We start from the raw sequence: 22557 nt of genomic DNA, 5'->3' as shown, positions 1-22557 counted from the left end.
GAGTGCCAATTGATTGTACTGAAAATAAATTTTATTTTTAAGTATTTGTCTGGTTTATTTTGTGAGCCTCTCAACAGGTAAGACATTAATTACTGGCAACCCTAAATATATAAGACTTATAAGATACTTTTCTAAAAATCCTAGGCTAATTACAATTGCTTTTCCATTTAATGTTGGGGTTTTTTTGTTTCTTTAGTTTTTTTTTTTGTTTTGTTTTGTTTTTTTTTTGTTTTTTTAAATCTTTGTGGCTTTGAGCATTTTTGTGCTTGTGTCTATATTTTTGTAATATACCATAAATGCTATGATTCATGTACATACCACATATACATTCCAGTTTTTAATTCCTGAACTATAAGAAACTACATTTGCTCCTTTTTCAGAGTCCTGTTTTTGTCCAAGATATTAAGAAATTGTGCTATCACTCACCTATGTTCTCGAAGAGAATTTTGCAATGTAATTGAACCATGGAAACACTTAATCATATTAAGGTGACCAAGAGCTGTACAAATAAACCTAGTGCAGTCAGAAGTTTACCAAGTAAGTTTTCAGAATTACACAAACCCTGCTTTAAGTATAACTTCAAAATCAAGAAGAAAGTGAAAATGTTCTTGTGAAGTTATTTCCAGTGCAATTTCTCCAGCAAGAAGACATAAGTGGAAACCAAAGGGGAAATTCATATTTGCACAGGAAACTTATTGATTTATAAAAAAGCTTATTGTAAATACCAGTTTTATCCAAATAGATACATTCAAATTGAAATTTTATCTAACCATGAAAAAAAATACTTACAGTCATCTTCATGAGAAGTGTAAAACATAACTTCTTCTGAATAGAATTTCAACTTCAGAATTTCAGATCTTCATGTTCCCAAAGGGACTACTCCAACCAATCTTTTTCCATGGTACAATTCTTTATATACCTGATACTAGAAAGTGAAGGAAAACAAAAAACAAACCCACAAAACCCCAAACAAACAAAAAAGGTTGTTTCATTGATTTAAGATGTTCTCAGTGGAAATAATGAGAATACTATAAATTTTCTTTTAATTTATTAATAACACCTAAATGGTCATGAAATCATCAGTTTGGTCTTCAAACAATATATTCAGAAACAAAAATGGACCAAATTATACTTCTAATGTACATATACATTCAAAAATATGGAAGCATTTTTAGTAATGGCACTATTATATAGCATTATATATTATATAACAAAGGGAGACTCACATACAGTATTAAAAAAAAAGTAGTCATCATGTTTTAAGTAGTTGAACAAGATGATAATTATTTCCAATTTCATACAGATTAGTTCATTCTATTAACAGGAATTAACTTTGCAATCTAATCAATCATCTCACTGTGTTCTCACATATCAAATATTATGTTTGATGCTGACAAAGGGAATTTTTATTCTACCTATCCACACTTTCCAAAACTGCATGTACTTTCAGATATGTTAATATTAAACCCTGTCTCCTGCATGGACATTTTGCCTTTGAAATAAAATCCTGTCAGAATCTCAGGTAAGAGCAAATCCTTGTGACTTTTGCAGCTATAAGGTTGCTCAGCTCAAAAATGACTCCATAAAGCCAATTCTTCACCTTATCACTCTTGGAATGTAATATGCCTCAAAATTGTTTTTGGCCATGAGCACAGATGGGCAGACAAACCCATTTGTGCCATTAGAGCCTGCATTCTGCCCAGGTTTACCAGCCTGAACACAGCCATAAGTTCACCTATGCAGTTCCCAGACTAGATCTGAATTTTACATCATCAGTTCTACCTATATTCTAGTACATATATTTTACTGTATGAACTGACTGCTCACATGCCTTGCTGACTGTGCTTCGTGTGTTGCAGTTAGAGCAAATACAGAGCTGTCTCATCCCAATTGTTCAGGTAAATTCTGTGTAACAACAGCTACTGCAGCTATCAGCTCTAGTTATATATGAACTTATGTAATACATAAATTAAGGACTCACTTTCCTATATCCTTTAACACAATCCTCCCTCCTTTTAATACAAAACTTAAAAAAAACCAACCATTATAAACGACCATTACTGCACTAAGTCAAGTCATATGAAGACTTAAGGCAAAGAGTTTATCAGTCATCCAAACTTCTTACTGAAATGTTGTGGATTTCCTGAATGCAAGAAAGAGAAGTTCTGCATTAGGTATTGTTGAGGTCAAAGTGAATACAATACCTATAGACATTTTCTTTTAGAAGTGTTCATAGGTACATTTAGAGCAAACCTTGGGCTATGTTTAAATAGAAAAGACATTTTAAGATCTTCAGCAGCTGTTATGGTTAGATAGTTTTTTCTGATATATTGCTGCATTTAGACCAAGATAGTTTATTACTCTCCATTTTTCACTGACAGCTGACATATTGCAAAATTTTTTTCATCCTCCTTACTACAAGAATCAGCTTAAATGATGCAAGTGTTGAAGTGAAGAGCTGAGATTTTTCAGATAGTATCACTTCTTGAGACGGCACAATATTGATATTAATAATAGTACAATGAAATGACACAATACACTGTTCTTCATTATATAGCGTAATTACTGTTCTTGTCAAATTTCTTTACTTGGAAAGTATAGAAGCTACAAGATCTTCATTTAGCTGTTCTACTCTGAAGCAGAATCTGGTCTAGCAAAATATGCCCCAAGATAACAGTGCTACAGACACTTAGACAATTAGGTGTTTCTCTGATTCCAGACAGTTTTATTTTCAGGTACTCTTCATTCCATAGAGTTAATTCTCAAAGTATGTTAATTTTAATGTAACTTCTCTGCAGTGGAAGTTACATCGACCTTTTTGATCTGCTGTGCCTTATAACTCTACTAAAAAAACCCCATCCGCTTACTTCATTTCAATCACAAGTGTAAGATGCTATTCCTGTCTTTCTGGATTTGGATTTTAAATACAGAAGAATGAAGGAGGAAAAGGGCTTAAAAAAAGAACTTGTTAGAAAAAATTGCCACCTCAGATGAGATAACACACAAATGATTGCAAGTTCTTAGCTAGTGCTGTATCTGCACTGCCATTACAAGGACACAATCACTTGAAACTGAAACAAGTACACACACATTCATAGCTGTGCATACACAGTGGAAGTAAAGTTAGTCACAAAACCATACTTTTTTAATTCAAATTTTGTGGTAGTTCCCAATAGCACTTTTAGTACAGTTTTATCTGAGTATTTCATTCTACCAATTCAACAGTAGTTTCTTTTATTGTCTTCTTCTTAAGAAGCTTGTAATTAACAACATTGACCATTTATCTCGAATTCTCTTAAAAAACCCCACAAGTTCATGAAAGGGAAAGTACATCTAAGCACCAAAATCATGACTGTGGCACCATTTATTATTTTCATTATTAACATTAATTCTTCCATAAAGAAAAAAATTTGCTGATAATCCTTGGAAATGTTTAATAAAATACGCCATTTTTGATTAAGAAATACAGAAACTGTTGACCCTAAGACTAAGGGAAACATTGGAAGGGTGAACAGAGGGATAGAGAAAGGAGATTATATATATTTATATTTTTATATCTATATAAAAATATTTCATATGTTTGTATAATTCATGAAGCTTTTCTGTATTAGTTAATTTCAACTTTATATTGCTAAAACATTGACTGAACTAACAATGACTTTGTAGCTCCAAACATATGCACAATGTTTTCACTTCTGCCCAGAACAAGATTATGATTGTGGATCATCTTTTCTGGGAACTTCAACCGAATCCTAGCCTGAGAGATTTAGAATTGACAAGAAATTATAATCTTGGGTACCTGAGAACAAAACAGCACTCTCTATAAAGATGTTATGAAAAGATGCTAAATTTTTCCCTTTTGAATTTTGCACTACTTCATTGCTGTGTAAATTGTCAACCTACAGTTAGAAAAGTAATAACATAAAGAAAAAGGGTAGCTTGGCTTTATCTGAGCAAAATAATGATTAAGTAATGATGAAGTCAGTCACCAGAAGTCATCTCCATACTACTTGGGGGAGCTGAGTCGATCTTTTGAAGTCTCTTACAATAAGTCAGAAACTAGTGCAACAGAAAATGTCAATATGCAGGTTTTTTTGTGTTTTAGTTTGTTGTTGTTGTTGTTGTTGTTGTTGTTTTGTTTTTAATATGAAATTAAAACCACACAATAATGCATACACTGATGCTAACATAAAGCAGCAAACCAATTGGACCAGATGTATATAGCAACACACCTGTTGCTGGGGTCCCAAAACTCAAACAGTTGGCATCTAGGGGCAACACTTCAGATTAATTAGAGTTTGGTCCCATGGTCTGAATGGCCCTTTGCAGCTGAAGTGCTTTAGGTGCATCTTTCCAGTTTAATCTGAAAGGTGTCCTGATCATGCACCTTCAGCATGCTACACAAGGCAAACCAAAGCACTTGTGAGCAGGGGTCAACTGGGATTTATAGACTCACCACAGGAGAACAGTATCTACAGGGTGTGCAGAACAGGTATATAGACCTCAGACTCGAAGAGTAGGCTAAAGGAGTTTAGAATAGAAGTAATAAAGATCTATATGAGAGAAGGTGGGGGAGAAAAAGAAGTAAAATTTAAAATAAAAAATAAAAGAAAAACCGACAAAAATACCCCAAGCACTCTAAAAAAACTAGTCTTGGATAAGGGTTTGAATGTTTGGAACAGGGGAGAAAGGTTTAAAAAAGTTGCACTGGTTAATACAGCTTGCGTTCAGATTGTTAGGCAGCATTGACATAGTGACTGCTGATAAATGTAAGAGAATTTAAAGCATTATACCACATCACAGCTGCAAATTTTACTAACTTGTATGCCTATATGAATACAAAATAATTTCTTAATTCTTCCTCTGTAAATTTTAGTAACCAATATCAGTACTTTGACCTTGAAACAGAACTGAATGTTTCTAATTCTTTCTAAAATCAAAATAGTCTGCCTTTTGTTGGACTACTAAGAACAAAAAAAAAATACTACAGAGAAAACAGAGGATCTTAAAATGAGATATTAGGTTTCTATCATAGAATCTCCAGTCATATCCAAGAGATGCCTGTCAACAGCATTTCTGGAGAGAATTTTCCTCAGTATGCCATAAGTAGTCCTTTCAGTTCCTTTTGTTTTCAGAGTTCAGACCCCAGTGGGAGGGTGACTAGGAAATGTAGGTATCTTCTATTGCTTATTTGTCTCAGTATTAATAGCTAGTTGAGTTGCCAAACAATGGAAATTAAAAAAATAATTCCTGCAAGCTACACAGGTCCATCAGTAACATTATTATGGAGCAGTCCTAGACCTGTTCTTGTTTGCAGGCAGAAGAGGTACTGGTTGCAGCCTGAAATAAAATGGAGATACGGACAGATTAATAGAGATCATCATCTTGTCTTCTGTCTCTGGAGCGATCACCACCCTGTCTGAGCTCCTTGCCGAGAGCTTGTCTAACAGAAACTTTCTTTTGGATTTAAGAATAGCATAAGAAGGATGATAATTATCTGAAGACACTGCTGCTGTGAAATCTAAAGTATTTTGATGAGCTACTCAGAAGACCCTATCTGCGACTGCATTTGTATGTAGCTATAAGCCTCTGTTTTGGCATGTCTTAGTTACTTTCTTTATACAGATATATGCACCATGTTTGTAATTATTATCAGAAATGAAAAAGACATTGCAGCTGAACTAATTTGGTTTCAAGAGGAATTTAATTATACATTTGGGCTTATATTTGCCACAATTTAAATGGAATTGCTACAACAATAGAAAAAAGAGAAAAAAAAAAAAAAAAAGGAGGCATCTGAGTACATACAATATATTAATACACTTTTTATTAAGGACATAACTCCTATGAGAATAATCATATGTTAGCAGATCCATGAGTAAAGTGTGATTGAATGCAGCTAATATAAATCTAAAATAAAAAAATAAAATCTGTTTATAAATAGCTATTAATTTTGCTTTCCAGACTGTTTAGTCCTTATTCATCCAATAACTCATTGATTTTAAATGAAATTATAATAGAGAAAAATTACAGGATTTCACCTAAATCCTTAAAAATACTGTTATTTTCTAGGAAGGTTTTTTTTTGTTTTGTTTTGGTTTTTTTTTTTTTTTTTAATGAAATCCTTCCACTTTGTGAGTTGCACCTTATTGAGAGATTTCTAATTTATAGTACAAGGGAGAAAATAGAGCAAGAAGGATACAACCCAGAGGCCTTGAACAGGACTGGCTAAACCCTAGCAGAAGGAATATAAGGAGAAATTATTTAATAAGTGAAATGCTTCCTTTGCTTAAAGGTAGGAGAGATGTAGCTCTGAAACCTGATAGTTTCCTGACGGTTCATCCTTAGATAGCTGCAACTACCTCTATACAAGACAGAGATGCATTCAATCTTCAAACTCACTATCTCCCTCTTGTCATTTACAAACTACCCAAAATACATTCGTGTACACATATATGCAAAGAAGTATTTTAATATATCAATGTATTAGTATCAAGACCTCCTTACCCTTTAGCCACTTCTTCAAAACAGCATGTGTAATCCAGTAAGTAGACTGTTTATTAACAACAGTTCACTGTTGTTAATAAGAGGTTACAGGCTTTGAATTGCTCTGATCTTGTCCTGAGCGGGGCTGAGCTGGGGTCACCAGTTGCCCCGTGGCCAAGTGCCCATTGCCCAGCCTGTCTGAGCTCCAGCTCTGCCAGTGCCCCAGGGGAAGGGGCTGACAGCCCCAGGCAGTCCCTGCCCCACAAATGGCCCTGGGGGTCCAGGGGGGCTGTGGGGCGGCTTTCACCCTCCCCTGGGAGCAGGGGGGGATGGGGAGAAGTAATAATAGCTCTAAGGAGACTCAAAATTCAGGAGGAAGAAAGCATCCACATCATGTTTATTCTGACACTCTCATCTTAAGAGCACCCTCCTTGTCCTAGTGAAAGCCTCAGGATGCCAAAGAGTTAATTTTAACTTTCCCCTCCTTAATTTTGCCCAGGGAAGACTGTGGTATCAACTTTAGAGCCCAGTGGAATATTAAAAGAGTAATAATAACATCAGAGTAAAGGAGTAGGTACTAGGTATATTTTTTTATACAAAGACATTAAACATAATTCATGAGGCTTTTCTGTTGGCATTGTTCATGTTGGACTATTAGAGTTGTTAAAGTTCATTGGACTAACAGTAAGTTCTTAAATTCTACCTGTGTTCCCTGTTGTGCCTATCCCAGTTGAGTGTAACAAGAATTCTAAAATATAAAAATAGTAATTTTATAATTTCAAATTTAATTTTATCTTTATTACACAGTGCAAACTGCAACAATATTATAAAATTTAACAATGCCAAGGTGTTTACATGAAATGAGGCTCTATGTGCAGAGCTCCAGGGAAAGCTCCAAGGACTGACTACAGCACTGAAATTTTTGGAAGGATGGATGTTGTTTCTCTGTGTATAAGTTCTCTTTGGTCCATTAAAATAGGTGTGAAATTATAGTTGGAAAAAATAAAATAAAAATCAAAGCAGCATTCCAGCTAAAGTTATGAACCTAGTGCTTTGGTGCTAAAGAAACAAGGTTAGTGTTACCACAAATCAAAGGTAGTTCATTAGTTGCTACTTTTTATGAGATTGCTGAGGCAAATTTTACAATACAGTTTTAAACATCATTAACTTTGTGACCTTACCATTAATGTGTTGATACACAATTCAAATTGCATTAGTGAGCTGAGTAGCTCCTACTGTGGAAGTATATCTTCTCTCCCCCTTTGCCCAAGTCATTATAATAAGAACACACAAAGGCAAATAGGGTTCTTGAAAAACTAAGTTTACCTCATTTTTAATGTTTCCTTTATGTCATAAAAAACCATTTGATACAATCTGGTTCAGGCTAGTGTTTCTGAAACATAACAGTACATCTAAAGAGGAGACAATGCAGCCATGGGGAATTCTTTTAATTTACGAGCGTAAACTCTTAAGCATACTGGTACTATATTCAAGTGCTTCAAAAGAAAACATTAGGTAGCAGTGTGCACTTTGATTGCAGTATTCTGGCAGAAGTAATACTTTTACAATCTAAATGACCTACCAAAATCACTGCAAGGAAAAAATAATTAACAGAAAGAATTATTATAATAATGATAGACCTGCACCTGTTATTTTACACTTCCAGCCAACAGCAGTTTCATTAAAACAAAACAGAACTAGCACCTTTGGAGAATAGGATGCAAGTAAAAGAGGTGTGTTGATGGCTTGAGGCTTGGTGATCCATTTATAGGGTTACAGATTTTTAGTTTATCATGGAAGAGAATGAGTAATTTGGCTAATGTATGGAGGAACTCATCATGTCATCATGTCATGTGCTTGGAATAATGCGTCAAAAGTTGTTAGTCATTTTTGGCCGTCTTATAGTTTGCATGATTGCTTTTCAATATTTGGAAAATTTATTCCAGCTTCAATACAGCACCTTTCTGTTAAGAAATTAATAGTACAAAGTTGGCAAATCAAAACCTTCTGTTCAGCTTAACATGTGATTTGGAAAGGGTAAAACAAACAATATTCAAAAGAACAGAAATATAAACAGACCATTTGAAGGCTGCCTTTATTATTTCAATATGTAAATTGAGAAAGAAGACATAGGTCATGTTTCTGCAAATTAACTTAATTTTTAATCTGTTAGGTTTGTTTTTGCAAGACAGGGGACATTAAAAAACTGTATTAAAGAGAAGGGGGGACAACCTTATACAAGTAGAAGCTGTTTCCAGTTTGTAAAAATAAGACAAAATGAGCACATTTTTATTTGTTTTCACCTCTCCTAATCCATTTTAGTGTACCATTAATCTTTAAAAGTATTTGAAAAGTTGTTGTAGTATGAGATTTTTGTAATTAAAACATAAATATTCTAAATACTACTGTGGTAAAAATACTAAAACCAGTGCTGATGTGAACTGTAAACAGGTCAAAGCAAAGTCCAAGTAATACAACAAAACGCATTACAAAAGATGAGATTTTCATCTACTCAGTAGCATTCATGATGTATTTTGATGGGTTGTGATCTTTCCTCTCCTATACGACTACACTCTTATTAGGAACCATTTCATGAATTAAAAATTTCACTAGCTGAAATGAAGGGGTTGTCATCTATATCACCAGATATTAAATGCAATCATAGTGTTCAGATTAAATCTTACTAGAGTGATCTCTAACTCTTTTTTAAAAACTCTTTTCAAAGCACATTGGCTAAAGCTTAATGATATGATCCCTAATATGATGGAAACAGCTAAAAATCTGAATAATATCATTTTAATGTTATATAATAGAGGGGAAATAAGTATAAAGATCATTATAGAATAAGTCTTGTCCATAATCCACTGTTAAATATCTGCAAGCATACCAGTTCTTACAAACCACTTGTTGGAAATTTGTGTTCAAGGAAAACCAGACAAAATCTGAGAAATGGTTAGATTATCAGGTGTGACTTGTTTCCCATTGAAGGAATGGCGTTATACAGTACCCATATATCAGCCTGAAATGGTCCCAAACACAAATTGACAACTCCACAGCCATAGACTCAGGACATTAATAAGATTTCAAGTCTTCAGTTATCAGACCTACTACTTGATTTACTAATCTGAAACCAACAATTTAAGTTTATAACCGAGCATTTGGCTCTTCTGAACACTCACCACCTCAGCCTGGGATTTTGCTTCTGTCTGAGCCAAGTTATTTCCTCCACTTTTCTTCTCTGCCATTTGACATCTTATCATAGGAAAATTTCCATGGCAGCCAGTATATGCTACAATTGAACCATGCCATTAAACTTGATGTTTTTTTTTTTTCTTTAGAGCTTCAATCCAGATTCTAATGTAAATTGCCAGGAAATTAACCAAGACATCGAAACCAGCTTTGGGCATTTGGAGTATCTTTTGTGCTTTAGCTGTCCTCCTCAAGAAAAAGGATAAAACTTAAGAAAGCTCAACCAAACCAAACAAACCACAAAATACTAATAATAATAATAAAAAAAAAAAAAAAAACAAAAAAAAAAAACAGGCAAGCACTAAACTATGTTCTTGTTATATATGGCTATAAAATCTGTATTTAAAAACAAAACATGAGTATATTATATTTTTCTGATCTTTGAGTGTTTGAGAAAATGTTTATTATTATATCCCAAGGCTTGGAAATGATAAACTTAAGAGGCTTAACAAGCTTTACAAGTTCATAGGTGACTAAGTGAAGAAGAATAAAAACAAACAAACAAAAAAGTAATACATCTAAAATATAACCCCTCTGGAAAATACTGAGAAGAGGTAGCTCCTGCTGTATGAAGCCCCTCCTCCCAAAAAAGAACACTTCCTCCCTCCCCCAAACAAAGCCCACACAAACCAATCGACCACCCCCCAAAACCCAACCCTAGCTAGCCAGCATCTCCTTGTGCATGGAGAAAAATATTTGTTTAGAATTATAAAGTCCCCAACAAGTAAGTAATTCTGTAAAACGTTTGATACTTGGCTGGTTTTGTCATCCTGTTAATTTGCAGAATGATTTATGTATCATTGAACATATATAAAATCAGCCCTAAGTTTCTTCCTCCTCTCCCACATAGCAGCTGAACTACAGACTTTTCTTTAAAGCACACAAGAACAGCTAAAAAATCCAGTAGCTCACAGCTTGATCTGAAAAGTTGGCAAAGCAGAGAAGATGGACATGAAAAACTGGACTCCAAGAAAGTAGTACCGGTATAAAGATAATATTTCCATTCTCATCTGCATGTGTTTATTCCTCCTAGCCTCATGACAGCAGTTTGTCTGTCTGCAGATCACCCTCAACATTATTACCCATATAAAGAGTTTTCTTATTGATCATCTCAACAATTCATTTGCTGGGATGAACATACCAAATTAAAATATACCAAGTGATGAGTTTTATGCTACAGGAATTGAATTTACTCAAGAAATATATTGCCCTGAAGCAATATACAGAACTCCTATGGAATTAATCTGTGCACATTCTCTGCAAGCTACAAAGACTACACCAGTATTCAAGGTTTAGGCCAGAGAAGAAAATTAAGCTGACACCATTGCCTTCAGCATTTTCCTTTCTTTGAATACCAATGAGTACACTCCTAGAGTCTCATTATTCCCTTGGCAGGGCTTCCACTACCATTTACACATGAGTAATTTCTTTTTATGGACCCAATATCATTTTGTTCAAAACACATTTATCATTACAAAATGTAATACAGTAGGAGCAAACAGCAAGTGCTCCTCATCAGCATTGTCTTTGCGAAACAACTGCACATGAAAAACAGCTAGTACATGAACCTGAAAATGCTTGTTTTACAATATCCTGCAGCTGCCAGGGTATTGCCCATAATGAACTTACTTGCTCACACAGTTAAGTATTGTGTGCACAGTCTTATCCAGCAGATACTGAAGGTTCAGGATGAACTAAAATCTGTAACTGAGATAATTTTATCACCAATACCTCTTTACTATGAGTAGCACAACACAACACTTAATAGATCTTATTAACTCAGAGACAAAGTATTCTCTTTCATAAATCAGAACTTTTGGGGTGATTCCCCAACTGCATACACACACTTTTGCAGACACACATATATTTATACTTTGGCAGAACTTTGACAAGGCAGATCTGAACACTGACACAACCCTTCTGTTGGAACTAAGTCTGTCTTAAGCCACACTTACACTGGTGCAATTCCCCCAAGTGGGTAAAAGGAAAATGAGTAAAAATAGTAGAAGAGTCACAGAGGAACAGATACAGATATTTCACACACGCCCCTGCGTGCAACAGTATGTTCACTGTTTTCTGATGAAAAACTCTATAAAAACCCTGTAGAAAGTTAGGTGAACAAGGTAACCACAGCCCCACTGCACTGGGTCTTATAAGCACCCTTAGAAATACTTTGTCAGCCAGAAAAGACACTGTCAGTCCTCAGCTGGCCTGTGCCATGTGAAAGCTCAGTGGTTCTTCTGATTTGGCCCCACTGTGAGCTCAAGAGCTGGGGCAGTGCCTTCTTGCTTGCTGGGAGAAGGCGGCAGCATTCTGCAGAAATGCTGCTCTGTGGCTTGGGGTAGGAGCAAGCACTGTGCCTGATGTTGCCAACTGGAGAGCTACAGGCTTCTCAGCCATCCTGCCCCAGCACGAATCTAGCTGTTGTTCAAATGCTGAATGAGAACAGCTGATTAGGTTATTGTTTTAGCAAAGTCCTCACAGGCCACCGAGACTTATTTTCTTGATCTGCTCTTACTTCTTTATCAATTATCAACCAAGATGGAGTAATTGAAGATACCAGGAAGCATGGAAACAGCAGAAAGGAGGAAAAAATAAGGGAAGTGAAAAAGAGGCTACATGCACAAAGGACCTATGAAACACTTGTTCTCAGGGTGTGATTGTCTCAGGACTCTGATTTCCTAGAAGACAAGTGTTTATTACTTGAATTTTCTTGGTTATCAGGAATCATTAGTGGACAAAGGGTTTCAAAATTTTCTAGTTCTTGGCATCAGGTGTCAGCAGTCATACCCAGAGCTGCCTACATTGAGCTATCCTTTCTCTGCAGGTGAGGAAAACTTCCAAAATTGAGGAACTAATCATTGCAGAGTAACTATAGCACTAAGAAACCATCACAGCCAAAATCTGGTAAGCCTAAGCAATGTTTCAGCAGTGTCCCAAATAAGTAGTCTGTTTCAGAAAGAAAGAACTTGGGCAGCTGTGATCTAGCCCAATACCTAAAGAAGTCTGGGTCTTTAGGTTAGACCCCTAACATAAACCATAGGAACAGGGTGTTCAAGATCACTATGGTTTGTAAATTATGATAGTTATATACTTTTATGGGAATGGTGTCTTTACAAAGACACTGGCATTTTGGAGGGGAGAGAATAGGAAAATGTTGCCAGTTTACATTAAGAGCATTTCCCAGAATGCTATTTCTCATTATTTCTGTTTGTATCTCCCCCAGATGTATTCATCCTGACTTGCATTTCATGCACTTTAGTTCATGCAGTCAAAAGCTTGTCTTTTTAAACAGTTGTTTCTGCAGCATTCATACATACCTGTGGATCTTTGCAAACAGACTTTCAGGCAGTTCAAATCTTTACTGAAATGTTAACACACAGGCTCTTGGTGCCAGAGAGGCCTTTGTGGCAGAAATTGTACCGAAATGAATGTCCAGGTTGTGAATTATGTAAAAGCTCACATTTAACTTGAACTGGAGTGGGGCAGGGGGGAGCAGAAGATCCCTGGGGTTGTTTGAATACAGCTACTCAAGTTCTGGTTAATTAAAGTATCTCATTTCAAAGGTTGAATAATATATTCTCAACAACAATATAATTTAATACATTATGTAAAAACAAAATCCAATTGCAATGTTGCAAAATAAGGTGGAAAAAGCTCATAGAGATTACATCCAAAAATAAGTTTGGATTTACTGTCTCAGTGACCCCACATGTTGCAATCTTCCCAGTGCTGAACTACAACAGTGGGGGCTGCTTCTTCCCACAGGATCCCGGTCTCCTTCAGGCACAGTCACCTGAGATTCCATGGGCCCACCCACAGACCGTATATCAGCATCTGGTCTACCATTGACCTCCATGGCTGGGGGAGGGGGAGACGCCCTACTGTCTCACCACAGGATACAGGGGGTTCTCTGCAGCACATCTCCCCCACATCTTTTCCTCCTCAATTCTTCCACTGACCTTGGTGTTCACTGAGATGTTACAACTCCTCCTCACAACTCCAATTCCTTCTCCCAGGTCCCTTCTTAAAGACGTTATCCCAGAAGTGTGACTGATTGTTTCAGCCCTGGACAGAGGTGGGTCTGACTTGGAGCTGCGGGAGCTTCAAGAACCTTCTCACAGGATCCACCGCAGTAGCCCCCTCCCCACAACTAAAAAACCCACAACTCACTCATACCCAGGACAGCTCAGTACAGTCTTAATCACCTGCCCACTCTTGCCAATAAATTCTTCTTGCAGAGAACATGCATAAGTGCTCTTCCAAATAATAGACTTAAGCCTGCTTACTGAAGAAAAAGTGACATTTTGATAGAGCCCCCATTATTCTTTCATTCATCCAGTGATGATTATTTTCAGATCAAAATTATGACAGATCAAAAACTTCTAATGTAATATTTTCAAAAGAAAATAATACCCTTAAAAATATATTATAAAAGGGAACAAACAATAGGAAAATTAGAACTACAATCTCCAAACAATAAATGTTTTCTTAGACTGGCTGAATAATTTGGTTTCTTGTTTTGCTGAGAATATCAGATTTAGTTCCTAGTTCAGTCTACATAATTTACTCTCTCTCTATATATATGTATTTCCATAACTACTGTGCCAGGCTGGAAATGGGTCACTTGATATGATCTAGACTGAATGTTTTCTTTCTGGAAGGCCTGCTAATAGATTTTAAAGATTGAATTTTAGGAAAATAAGTACAATAATTCAGTCACAACAACTATATTTACTGATGCAAACTTCTGTTCATAGTATTAATTACTTATTAATTGGAATTGAAGTGCTGTGCAACATATCTCTATTTGTCTGACCTTTATCAGCCTGTTTGACAAAACTATTTTTGTTGTAAGGCTCCAAATCCATTCTTCATCTCAGCTATCTTGCAAAGTGGTGAACTGACTGTTTACAATATAATATTATGTTAGTCCTTTAAGAATGTATAACAATACTTGCAGAGAAACATGGTTTTGAAGCCCAGACCAGTGAGGGGAACCATAGCTTGGTGACTTCTGGAATTAGGTGGGAAGCAAAAGCTGCACAAATTCAACCCACCATCTCACTATCACCAAGGACTTCTCTTTGCAGTCCACGCTCCAGAGTTTCACCTGAACTTTATGTGGGTTACCCAATTCCCCCCACCCCCCCAACTTTTCTTTCCAGCTATGTCTTTTAATCACTTGACAAATCATTATTTTCCAGAACTGGAAGGACTGACATAAACTGTTCCTCTTGTAGCCTGAAGTTCTTCAGTATTACTAAGTAATACAGAGTATTCTTGATTTGATAAGTATATTTTCCCATCAGCTGTGCGCGTTGACTTAAGATACATGAGTAGTGTATACAGGAGATGAGTATTTTAATTAAGTTAATCTTTTCTGTTAAATTGATGGCATGATGATAACTCAAAGAGGATTTGAACCTCTGGAATATCCATAAAATATTCACTGATGTGCTAATGAACAACAGTGTGTTGCAAAAAAAAAAAAAAAAAAAAAAAAATGGATTATCTGACACATTTAGCTATTCTGAGATGGTTAAATGAAAAAAAAGGCCTACATTGCACAGTATTTCCTCATGCTGAAGAAAGATCTTAATGCAAATAATTTAAAAGGTCAACAAAAATACCACGTACTCAAAAAAACCCCAATCAAGTTCCTCTTAGAAGGGCAATAAGTGAGGAAGGAAAAAGAAAATCACCATTATATGATTAGTCATGAAATTAAATATTCTTTTTTATTATTTTTGAAAGTTTCTACTGAAAATAGAGATATGTATCTCTTTCTGTTGAGAATGTTTACTGTAACTCATCTTTCCGTTTACTCCTAAAAGTACAAGGTTACTTATCAAAGTGTTCAAAAATATTTCAACTATCTGATGGAATGAACAAGTGTTACATATTACTTTAATTACCAAGAAATCACAATTCTTAGCTGCAATAATATTATACGGTCAGCTAAATTAAATTACTTCAGAATTATAAGCAAACATACTGAGTTGTTTATTAGATTAGATTTTAAATGTTTCCCTAACAATCTAACATTTAAGATGACATTTTTATTAGCTAGTAATATGAACATTAATGACATTGTGCAAGGAATATGTTAAGTTGTTTTAACTGAATTTACCACATTTTTGTCATTCTGATTGAATAATTGCTCTCACCTTAATTTTAAATACTTAGCAATGTGATTATGCACAGTGGTATGTGGCAAACTTTGTTGTTGTTGTTGTTAACTTCAACCAAGAAGGAATAAATTTAAGGCACAAGCAAGATTAAAATTAGAGAGGCAATATATCACTAAGATTTATTTCCTAGCTTTTGTATTATTATTATTATTTTATTTTTTTTAAATAAGCTTCAGGTAGTCAGCTCAATGAAACAACTAAGCACATAACTGAATTAAGCATGAATAACTTTCCTTATTCCTTCTTGTCGTTCTCTGTTCTTAAAATGCACCTTTCTGTGAATAACACTATGTAACAAAAAGCATGTTAAAAAGCCAAACCAAACACATAAAGGATAAGTTACAAAGCACATTTTGCTTCTGGAATATGCAAAACAAAAAACAACAACAACAAAAAGCTGTAGTCATGCATTTAGTCTTTCTGAAATTAAATGTCTTACATTACATTGGAGTTAAAACAACAGAATATTAAACCCATCCCCATGCTGAATTTGTATTCAATTCTTTGGTGTTCAAACACAGCCATAGAACATACACAATAATGTTTTATAGTTCTGGAAAACACTGAGTGGAAATCAGAAGCACAATAAATTACAGTATTTCTTCTGTGATCTTTTCAGTATGACATTTAGAAAATGTGATGCATATATGCAAGATAAATAAGAAACAGCAATGCCATGTGACTAGTGCCAAGTCATCTTTTTGTTCAACTACACTTCAGGAACCGCTTGTTTCTTATTTCAGTCTTTGCTGAAAAGTTATTACCACCAGATGTTGGTAATATCAGATTAACAACAACATTAACAGTAAAAATATATATTACATTTTAATAGGGAAAACATGTTCTGATCATATAGGAACACTGATCACCTGTGGCTGGTGGCACTAGTATTTGGCTCTTCTTTTTTCCTGTGACAATAGCTGGAAAATCTCAGGCTAATTCAAATGGAAGCTCCACAGGTTCAATGTAAGTAAATACTAGTCACTCCAGACATACTGCTACCTAGTTTCTCTGTTGTTTCTCATGTTTTATCATGGGGAACTCAGTCCCTGAGAAACGGCTCTCAATGAGTCCAGGTACATACTTTAGCAGTGAATAAAGGTCACTGAAAACTAGTTCCACTGATGTTGTAGCTATGAACACTGATGAAATCAGCTGTAGCATTTCCAAAGTCTTGCCACAGGCCTATTTAAGGCTGATATAGGCTTGCACCTTAGTAGGAGCTTGTGCATAGACTTTATCATCACCAGGTATTGTGCTGATAGCTGCAGCTGTGGACAATCTTTTGTTTATATATAATTTCTATAATATGTAAACCATCTGTAAGTATACTACTAGGTTGTTGAAGCAAAACTACTATTTATATGAAAAACACAAAACTAGGATAAACCAGGAATTATATAGGTAACAGAGCACTAACACTATAAAAATCAGTAGCCTGCTGAAACAGCCAGAGACAGAGACACACACGGAGCTGAAACATCCATGTTTATCCCCACTCATGTTAGTACCCTGTGGTGCTTCTCCCTTGTTAATGAAGAACGTGAACATCTCCAAAGGCACGCAGTGGAAGGAAGACAATTGGGGCTTAAGGTTGAACTTCCACTTCACACTGACTGAACACGTTCTGGATCAGAAAGACAAAAGCACAGTCAGTTAGGAATGGGAGGCTTACTGAGAAACAGCTGCCTCTTACTGCTAACCAACTCTCAGCAGAGTCCGAAGTAGCACATACCAGAAGACTAGACACAGCCATGAGTTTGGAATGCTTGCAGTAATTCGGGGATGAGCTCTAGATCAAAGAGAAAACCCACTTCCTAACCACATACATAAACCTTACAGCCTCAGACACCTGGGACAAAAAGGACATGGAGGGGAGGGGGAAAGTCTCCCACCAGTAAAGGAACAGGAATTATTGTGGTCAAGAGCAATTATACCCTCAAAGAAAAGTATGATTTTTCTCCTAAGTAACAGCCCAAAGAGTTGAGATATTTCTCCTTAGCTAGAGGCATCTCCTTTCTCTACTACTTGGTAACATTAACTACCATTTTACATGAACTATACATCTCTACTAAGTTAAACACAAATGAAGAAGTAGTTGGCAGACATGAACAAATCCAAGGCACTGGAACAAACCCTTGAGAAAAATAATAATTTTGCTTTGAAATGCTTGAGAAGAAAGAAATTCCATGCAGTGGGAAACCTTAACATCATATGGCTGACTAATACCAGCATCCTCAGAAACAGCTCCTGAAGAATCATACAGGAAGATATGGACATATTTAAGAGAAGGTACAATTTCAGTCCATCAGAGCAACAATGCTTTTATACTCCTGAGGAAATGGGAAAGACCGATCCTGCCTCTTTCACTTGCTGGAATCTCAACTGGGTGTTTCTTGACAGATTAATCGTAGTCCTGCTGGGTACTGGAAAAGAGACAGATTTGTGGGAGAGGAGAAATCTTAGTGTGAATGAAATATTATCTTGAAAAGGGTAGGGCAAAGAATTCAAGCAAAAATTAAATATATTTTCCAGGAATGTCAACAGCTGGGACTCTGCAACGACAGACATAGGACAGAGAAGAGGGGATCCAAAAAAAACAAAACCAGTGCACTATGTGACTTACTACACATAAATATTTTCTTCTATTTGAAGGATTATTTCAACCATCACAAGGTGACCTGAGTGACCAATCTGCATCAGTACTCCCAAAACAAGAAAGTTGTAGCATCATTGTTCTGGTGAGTTACTAAAGCCATCCTTATTTATTATTAAAAAAAAAAAAAAAAAAGTAATAAGAAGGTTGGGAAAAATAAAAGTGCTTGAGTCTGTGCATTAAAGCACATTTTAGTGAATGATACAATGCTGTTGCTGGCAATAGGCATTCAGTCATTCCCTGATCAATATCAAATAGTTGTCAGTCTTTCAATAAAACATTTAAAGAGCTTGAGAAAAAAAAATGTGTCAGCTTTTAGAGACAAATGATGCTGACATCACTATGGCAACCAAAGTAATCTTTCATGCATGGTGCTGAGGAATGTTACTGACTATCACATGAAGGTTATTAGTGTATTAGATCACAGTTTTGGTCTTTATTTGTCAAAGAATAGTCAGGTGCACGGGAAGGATGGACCTAAATAGTACAATAAGGCTTAGAATAACAACAGTGAGCAATAACTACTTACAATCAGCACAGTGACAGGTCATTTCTTAGTTGGAAATGTTAACAAGAAGTCAGTAACTCTACAGTAAGTAATGCTGCCCAGTAACATTAACTAAATCAATGGTAATGCAGCATACCTGACAGCAGCAAACCTTTAAATACAAGGGATAGGAGTGTAGAGTGAGCAGGGGGAAGTTAGGTATTTCCAGCCTCACTGTTTACTGTGACGATATTTGTCACAGGCATAATGAAGACCACCTTTTACTTCCTGTAAATTTTTCCAATAGAATTGTGACAAGAGACAAATACTCCTTGAAGTACACTGTCACCATACACCTTTAAAAAGTAAGAACAATTTCTCCTTCTCTAAAATGATTTTTTGCCTGAAGTGTATTGAAACGGCTTATAGACAAAGAACAATACCTGGGCAGGTTGCAAATGGAAGCGGTAAGGACTATCTACTTCAACACAGTCCACCTGGCCGCTGATTTTCAGCCGCCTGCAGTTTTAAGTATTAGAAGTTATCATTACCTTAAGGGAAATTATACTGGAAGTATAAGTTAAGGGGAAGAAATGTGGCAACAGGTTTCCTGTTGTACTGAAACTTCTAAATTTCTTGCCCACTGTAAATTAAACAAGTCAGTCCTACAGTAGAGACATGAAGAATTTATTTTTTTTTTTTTTTACAGTTATTTGGGTGGATACACTTGGTGCCTCTAAAATGCATATCTACTAAGACACTGGAAAGTATCATTTCTGTGTGAGTGTCTAGGCAGTGTGATAACTGCTACAAGAGAGCTGAATAGCTGACTGTCAAAAATTCTACATCTTTAGTCAAAACTGTGATATCAGTAATATTATATAAAATGCTAGTAGTTTTGAGCCAGAAAAACTAAGTATGTACATTTATTATATGAGACAAACAACATGTTAGGTAAAATAAGCTGTCGTTTATAATTCCAACCTTGGATAGCTCAAATCTGCTTAAACATTCAGTGCTTTCCTGAGCCATTCCCCCTATTCCCTCCTAAACAGCAAAAGCATATCCTCTTGGTTCATTTGTCTGATTCAATTAAAAAAAAAAAAAAAAAAAAATTTTAAAATCCAGGATTCTCAGAGGCTAAATTATCACACTTCAAATGCTTCTCCAGTTCTGGGTGACTTGGAAGAACAAAAGGCCCTTCAGGCAGCTTTTCCAACAGTTATCTCACTTTCTCACTATGCTAGTATCTCCTCTATCACACAAACGCTCTTTTTCCTCTCTGTAGTGGATTAAAAATTTATCTCTGTTGAACGATGGTACAAGATCACTTAAACAGCCAAGCATCTCTTCCCACTCCCCTCCCCCAGCCACAAAGACAGAAAAAAATTTGTTGCTATGAATTTAGAAGGAATGAGTAGAGATTTAGCTGATCATTATTTACTAAACCAGAAAATGAACATACAATTTGGGGTCTGAAGTAAACAGGAAAAAAAAGTAAGTGCATAATGTAGCTGACACTGTGGACATTTTTAGAGCGGGAGTGAGAAAAGGCAGTGCAAGATCAGTATGCAGTGCCAACAACTGAGGTGGAAAAAAGAATACCTTGCTTTCAACCTCCATCGTAATTGGGGTTCCAGACAGAACCTGAAAGGTGCCTGTTTTCTGTAATTTTGTATAATGTGAAAAAAATCAGGTTTCCTCCATACTTACTTCAAAATAACCAACCTGCTTTCTCACTATTTCAAGATTTAAAAATTAAACTATGGATTTTGAGGTATTTCTTAAGAATAACTTACTTCTTTTTCACAGTAATTTCATCTTTATAACATTCACTAGCTGCATCTTCACTAGCCAAGAGGACTCATTTGTGAGTGTCTTCACTCACAGGGATAGTTCTACCTATTTTTAGGCTACTTTTTTCCTTAGATCTAAACACAGGGACTTCCTCTGTGTGTCTTGGGGAAATACTAATTTATAAGATTAGAAACTGTACAATATACCTTTAAAGAAAAAAAAGAATTTCCTCTCAGCTTCATGAGAAGACTGTTTTATAAAATAAAATACAGAGCTGTAAGACCTGAATGTTCTTTCCTCAGTCATTTTAAAAGAAAATAGTTTCAAATCACATTTGGTCTAAGATAAAACAAGCCCTTGCATACCACAAGCATTTTAGGACTGATGTGAAAAAGAAGCCTACTGTTATTTGCACTTTCCTATAAAGGCATATAGAAGGTTTATCTATCTATCATCTTTGCTCTCACATGAGGAAAAAAAATACAGTATGATTTCCTAACTTAGATCCCATCACATAGGGAATCCCATTCTTTTCAGTGACCCAAGGTGCTTGTCATCTCATAAAATGAGATTCTTTACCTCTTTTTCCACTATTTACTTTATTATGATACTGGCTATGGAAAAGCAACATGCAGAAACTTAATTCTATCAAACTGGAAATAACCACATATTCTGAAACTGTCTTTACTACAACTCCTAAAGGACAGAGTCAATATTAATCACAACATCTAATAGTAAAGCATAGCTCTAATTCAACACACTGTAAGAGATAAACCAAAACTAGGATTAGCAAACAAAGCTAAAAAACATAGTTGCTTGTACACGAAAAGATAATCCCAATGTCACCTAGGGTTTAACATCCCCCCATACCTACATGTTCCTCATACTTTGGTCTTTCTCCAGTTACACTATAAGCCAAAGTTTCAAACAGGCAGAAGCTTATCTGCCTCCTGCGGCTGGGTCTTATTAGCACACCAGGACTACTTAACCCCCAGTTCCTCTGCACAGGGAAATACTCTCCACTGCAGTTACATTCAGGGTAGGCTAACAAGCTGAACCTGCCAAAGCAGTCAGTGTGAATCAATTAACATCTGCCTTTAGATTTGCAGCACCTGCTAACAGGCTGGATTACTGGAGGAAGCCAGCTATGCTCTCCCAGGGTACTCAGAAGTGTCAGAGTACATTAGAGTTTTAAAGCAAGTTTCAGCAGTAGGTGCAGGTGGGAAAGAGCATTGTGTAGCCCTCCTGGCAAATGTGTGGGAATGTACATTATTTTCTGTAATAAAATATCATGCCAGAAGAAAAAGGAGCTAATTAATGTGCTTCTTTTTTTCATCCAACAGCAGGATAACTGTCACTATTTCTCTCACCTCTCTGTCTATAAGATTTTAGATACTCTATGCAAGCTGAATTACCTTCTGAGGCTTCACAAAGCCAGTCAGAGGCAGTGAACTTCCTCTATTTTACAAATGTATATATGTTAGCACAGGTGCTAAAAATATGGGAATTTCTGTTCGCCTATTGATCAACCTGCGAGTTGGTATCATAAAACAGACTGTTTTGCCAGACTTGTTATCATTTGGAGCAGAATGAAATGGGCACATACACAATGGAATAGTCATATCAGACATGATGTAGATTATCATGAAGATCAAGTGATCTACAAGGTGACTCCATGTAAGTGGAGG

The sequence above is a fragment of the Tyto alba genome, unplaced genomic scaffold (genome assembly GCF_018691265.1).
Source record: "Tyto alba isolate M040663 unplaced genomic scaffold, T.alba_DEE_v4.0 Super-Scaffold_14, whole genome shotgun sequence".
In the NCBI taxonomy this organism is placed as follows: domain Eukaryota; kingdom Metazoa; phylum Chordata; class Aves; order Strigiformes; family Tytonidae; genus Tyto; species Tyto alba.
Note: the sequence above shows the minus strand (reverse complement) of the source record.